Source organism: Poecilia reticulata, chromosome 5 (genome assembly GCF_904066995.2).
Source record: "Poecilia reticulata chromosome 5, P_reticulata-male-v2, whole genome shotgun sequence".
Classification (NCBI taxonomy): domain Eukaryota; kingdom Metazoa; phylum Chordata; class Actinopteri; order Cyprinodontiformes; family Poeciliidae; genus Poecilia; species Poecilia reticulata.
This window is the reverse complement of record NC_088834.1, coordinates 26305694-26311565: the sequence shown is the minus strand read 5'-3', so window position 1 is coordinate 26311565 and position 5872 is coordinate 26305694. Positions and strand designations below refer to the sequence as shown.

The window sequence follows — 5872 nt, the reverse complement described above, 5'->3', positions numbered from 1 at the left end:
AGCATCCTAAACCTGAGCGTCACCAAGCGGTGTCTCGCTAAGGAAAGGGTTTTTCTGGAGGCATCGTCAATCCCCTGCTGTGGGAGTCTCATCCTCTCAGCTGTCCGTCAGCCTGGCAAGCATTTTAGTCAACAAGACCTTTCCCCAGTTCTGATGGAGTTGAGGGAGAAGAAGCTGCCGTCAGAAGTGGGAATGGACTATGACATAAAAAGTTTGCTGGAGTCTGTGCTGGTCTGGCTGGATTCGTTTGGCGGCGACACAGAGAGAGAGTTGTATGACAACGACTCCTGCTCTAACTGTGGAGCCACTTCCCTCAGGCTCCTGAACAATGGCGCCATGATTGCCCTTCCACCGGTATTATTTTCAACCAGTATATCTATACTGCTTGAATACTGGTGCAAACGCCGTTGTTCAGGCTGCGGGTCACCTTGGCAGAAAAAACACTGCCTGACCGATAACAAGGTCCTGGTATTTTTTCTGCACAAGTTGACCAGGAAGCACCAAACAAAAGCCACTCAGACCATCGATGTGCCTGCAGAATGTGGGATGGAGACGTACCACCTGTCCTCCGTCATCTGTGGGGATCCAAAGCTAACAGGCTTCTACTGTTATTTAATGAAGGGAGAACGAACCATGAAGGCAGACAAAGAGCGTGTCTTCACTACAGACAGCAACTGCAGTGAAGACATGTCCAACAACGGTTTCATTTACATTTATGAGAAGAATTGATCAGACACCAGAGGACAAAAGGTAAAAAGATTTGACAGGTTTCCTGTTTGCAGGTTTCTCTCCGGGCGCTCCGGCTTCCTTCCACAGTCTGAAATCTCCACTGAAATGATCCAGTAGGCAGACAGACGTGGACCCTGGAGATAGATAGATAGATAGATAGATAGATAGATAGATAGATAGATAGATAGATAGATAGATAGATAGATAGATAGATAGATAGATAGATAGATAGATAGATAGATAGATAGATAGATAGATAGATAGATAGATAGATAGATAGATAGATAGATAGATAGATAGATAGATAGATAGATAGGTAGGTAGGTAGGTAGGTAGGTAGGTAGGTAGGTAGGTAGGTAGGTAGGTAGAAATAAAAGCTAAACATATATTTAGTTTTTCCTTTTCCTTACATGAGCTTTTGTCAAGTAATGTATATATTTTCTTTCTTATTTCCCCTAAAAATAAGTTTTGGTCAAGAAAACTAGATATTTTGCTTTGGCTTTTTCTTTTTGCTGTTTTTCTGCTTGCCGTATTTCTGCTCACTGTATTTCCGCTTGCTGTTTTTTCGTTTGCTGTTTTTCTGCTTTCGTTATGTTAATGAGCAGCTGCCTTCTATGTCTACTATTGGCCAATAGAGCTTTGGAACCAACAAACTTTATCCCGGTGGTTTTATTGTGTTACCGACTGCAGCGAACTGAACCTCCGAGCGCTTGAGGAGGGAGCTAGAGAACGGCTGGCCGAAATTAGCGTTCATAAATCAAATCAACCTTGAGCTAAACGCCGTTTGCTTGGCGAATATTGGAAAATCCAATATCCAACTCGAAACTAACTAATTGCAACAACAGGTTGAGTACAATGCCCCCTGGTGTTGGTAGAAATAATTTCTAGAGTCGGTAGACGTCATCAATTTGGCTCTGGAAAGCTCCGCCCACCTCCTTTTCTCCAAGCAACAAGTCAAAGGTTGTCCATCCATCCATTTTCTTAACACCCTTGTCCCTTAGTGGGGTCGGGACGGGCGCTGGTGCCTTGCTCCAGCTAACTTTCTGGGCGAGAGGCGGGGTACACCCTGGATAGGTCGCCAGTCTGTCGCAGGGCAACACAGAGACACACAGGACACACAACCATGCACACACACATTCACGCCTAGGGACAATTTGGAGAGGCCAATTAACCTGACAGTCATGTTTTTGGACTGTGGGAGGAAACCGGAGTATCCGGAGAAAACCCACGCATGCACAGGGAGAACATGCAAACTCCATGCAGAAAGACCGGGGCTGGGAATCGAACCCAGAACCTTCTTGCTGCAAGGCAACAGCTCTACCACTGTGCAGCCAACAAAGGTTGTGTAGATGCCACTCAAATGACAGTGGTAAGTTTCTTAGTGTAAGATAATAACACCATTTTATGTTGTAATTTAAACAGCAATTGTTTTGGAAGAATGTTGTTTTTTAAGCCCTCGTTTGAATGAACTTTGATTTCTTCAGACACTAATTATTTAATTTATAAAACTTAGCATTTTAAAAACTACTAACCTGACCCACTGAATCCCTATAGGGATTAGGTTAAAATGTGTTCCTGTCCAACTCATCTATGTTAACCTTAAATACATATTCTAGCCATATTATGTAGTTTTTTATTATTATTATTATTATTATTATTATTATTATTATTATTATTATTATTTGTTTGTTTTTAAAGAAACATAGCCAGTTTTTTTTGTTTGGTTAGTTGTTTTAGCTGGGTGATCAACATTTGACAAGTCTTCTCCGTATGTGAGGTCTAGATTTTTTAATTTGGGTTGTAGGTTAATAACTGATTTAACTTTTTCTTTTCACGTTTTTATGATCTTTTTTGGATTTTTTTCTTCATACTCTTTGGATGTGCCTGATGTGCAAACTAACGCCAATCCAAGATACAAGTAGTCTTTCCATCTCATCTTCATGTTGGTTTATAAAAATAAATATGTCAGTTTCCTCATTAATTGTGCCCATGTAATGTGAGTCATTGTGTAAGTGGGATGTTGAGCTCCGTCCTCTTACGTCAGGTGACTCTCTTGTGCGCAGGTATTGTGACTAACAAAGCTGCGTCATCTGAAAAGCACTTTATTTTTACCAAATTACATGCATCTTGTTCAGGTAAAAGATCGTGTCATGCGTTTATTTGGATCTTCTGCTGCTGTCCTAGTCAGCATACTTCCATGTCCAGGATTTATATATTAACTCAGTCTAACTGTATCCCCACTGAGCAAAAACTGATTTGAATGTAAAGAAAAAATGGCTTTACTTTCTGTGTTTAATAGTTGTCCAGTGGGTGTTAGTGCCCAGTGCCCTGCATCTTTGTCTCTGAGTTCCTAGTTGGAAATAAACCAAAGAAGCCCCTGAAGTTTGAGAGTTTTAAGGATCTCCAATAAACCTTAAGTTCAACATCCAATAGGAATGAATGATAAATGTTATGTATCTTATTTTATCTGGTTAAAGAGATAAAATAGAGAGAAATACATTAAAGGATTGTAGAGAAAATATCCTGTTTCTTCTTATGTAATCAAAATCAAGCAATAAACTTCTAAAGTTCATCAGATTGCTTTTAATCTTTAATTATCACACTAACATCATTTAAAATAACTACTGCTGGTGAAAGGTGAAAAGATAAAGTAGAATATTAATTAATTGTCGCATTCATAATGTAGAAATGACCAAATGAAGATATGAACTAACTTCTAAATGTGATTTAAATGTTAGCTCTTGTGGCCCAAATTAGCATCTAAAAGACAGTTCAGCCCTACCTAATCATCATCATCATCATCATCATCATCATCATCATCATCATCATCATCATCATCATCATCATCATCATCATCATCATCATCATCATTTTTGTTTTGGTTGAATTTGGAACTTAAAGGTTAAAAAAAGTCACATTTACAACACAGTTTCTGGGTCAAGAATAGCAGACATGAAACCATTGTTTTCATTTTATCCCAAAACCTGTGATGTTAGTTATTTGTTTTTAACCGGCAGATAAAAATCATCTGAGGTATCAGTGGCCTACTTGTTCTCTCTGCTGAATTAGCCTACTTTGCCCTGCAGGCTTCATCCCACATAGATGACCCTCTTTTTTTTTTTTTTTTTACTTTCCTGCTGAGGCCTGCAGCTCCTCCTTCCCACACAGCACAGAACCCACGCAAAGTTGATTTCTTTATTTTTTATTTTTTTAAATTTTGCCAGCTCTAGAGCTGGCGTGCGTGCGTGCGTGCGTGCGTGCGTGCGTGCGTGCATGCGTGCGTGCGTGCGTGTGTTTGTGCATGAGGATCCACAGGGAGGAGCATATGCTGAATGGTGCCAAGTGGACGCGATCGGTGCCCACTCAGGGATCCAAAGCTGGACATGGATACTGAAACAATATGGTGTCATGATGGAGCTCAAATAGGTCAGAGTAGGGAGGACGTTCAGCAAAACTATTCTAAAATCAAACTCAGTTCCTAATTTTCTGATTGAAAAAATATATAACATACATTAACAAAGAAAGCAAATTAGTCCCTAATGGTTTTTTAGATTTATTAAAGTAATCCACTGGTTTCTGGTACATTCACTATAAAACAACACCATAGAGAACACATACATATCGCATATTCTTGGTGTGAAACAACATCGTTTTGCATTTTCCACGTGTTGACATTCAAAAATGCATTGCGACAGCTCACACGGATGCAGCGTGGGCACATCTTCACAACAGTGAGCACACAAGCAGGAAGTCAACAACAACCACGTGTCCTAATAATAATAATATTAACAATAGTCCCATTTATCCCTTTGAACAGGAGCCGACTGCCGTCTCGTGTGAAATACTCCTCTAATCTAGAAAAGTCGGCCAAAAAGCTCTTTCAGAGCAAGTTGCTTGTTTTGAAGAATCATGTGTAATAAATCCCAACCGGGCGATATTTACAACATACATGTTTCTTAAAAAGTGCACTCCACCAATGAGCTACAGACATCTACTCAATACTATCCAAATATCATTTGAGAAGGTCTCAGCTCCACTGTTACTTCGTAAAAAGTTCACGTAAAGTACATTTTTTTTGGTATTTCTATCCATTTTACAGGGTTAGTTTGACTCATTTTCTGTCATCACCCACAATTCTGCCAATATTTGGTCTTTCTTTTGAACTTACTATGAATAAGAAAAAAGCTAAAACATAATATATATATATATATATTTCTATAGCCAGTTTCTACAGTACCTTGCACACTTGTTGAACCTTCTCATCTTTTGTCTTGTTGCAACTTAAAACCTTTTTGTGTTTCATTGTGATTTTACTCCACAGAACGATAAAGTAATGCATGATTGTGAACTGAAACGAAAATGTTGCATGGTTTTCAGAATTTTCTACAAATAAGAATCTGCCAAAAAACAGAACAAACATACCCACACCGTGTTCCATCATGCGGATGGTTAATTCAGAGGGTGTTAGTTGTTTTTCCTTCATTCTCCGGCCCAAATAACTGGATCTGTTTGTGAAACATTCTAACCATGTATTATTTTTGTTTTTATGATTTGGCACTACTTTTTTGTTGGTCTATGCAAGGCACTGCATTAGACAGAACAAAGTAGAGTAAAAAGAAGCGATGATCAGCTAATCTGCAAGTTTCTACAAGATGTTACACCATTAGTTAAAAACTGGGAAGAAAAAAAGTTGAAGTGATATCAACTGATGATGCAAATTTTTTATATAACCCTGTAAGGTCCGTGCAAAACTGCAAAGTTTATTTTACACTTTTACTGTCTTGAGACATGATCTTCATCTCTAGACCGAATCCTTTAGCCTTCCTTATTTAGGTTTATTCAAGTTTATGTGGCAGTGTTTTTTTTCCTTGCTAAATGTTTCTTCTGCAAAATAGAAAGCAGGGCTGGTATTGATTAGATTCGAAGAATATCCATGTATTCAAAGTGAATGAACATAAGATCATTTGAGTGGGAGAGCAGATCAGATCATTCTCTGGAGAAACCCATTCTTGGTTACAGTTACATAAAGACTCCTTGTGTGTAAATAAACCTCAGTATTTGACAAAGTAGGTACAAATGATACAGCCTCATTTATATGCGTGCTCCACTCTGACGACGGCGTCCCGTTTCAACTCGTGCCTGA

General features: G+C 39.0%; 1 protein-coding gene across 2 annotated transcripts in view; it reads right to left on the bottom strand.

The window, feature by feature from the left end:
- Positions 1-4269: 4269 nt before the first annotated feature.
- The window catches only part of LOC103465069 (G-protein coupled receptor 22-like), a 20984-nt gene continuing 19381 nt past the window's right edge, over positions 4270-5872 (bottom strand). For both annotated transcript variants that reach the window (XM_008409614.3, XM_081607375.1), the window contains exon 2: positions 4270-5872. This exon is cut by the window's right edge and continues 1820 nt beyond it. The gene's annotated coding sequence lies outside the window, so the exon portion shown is untranslated.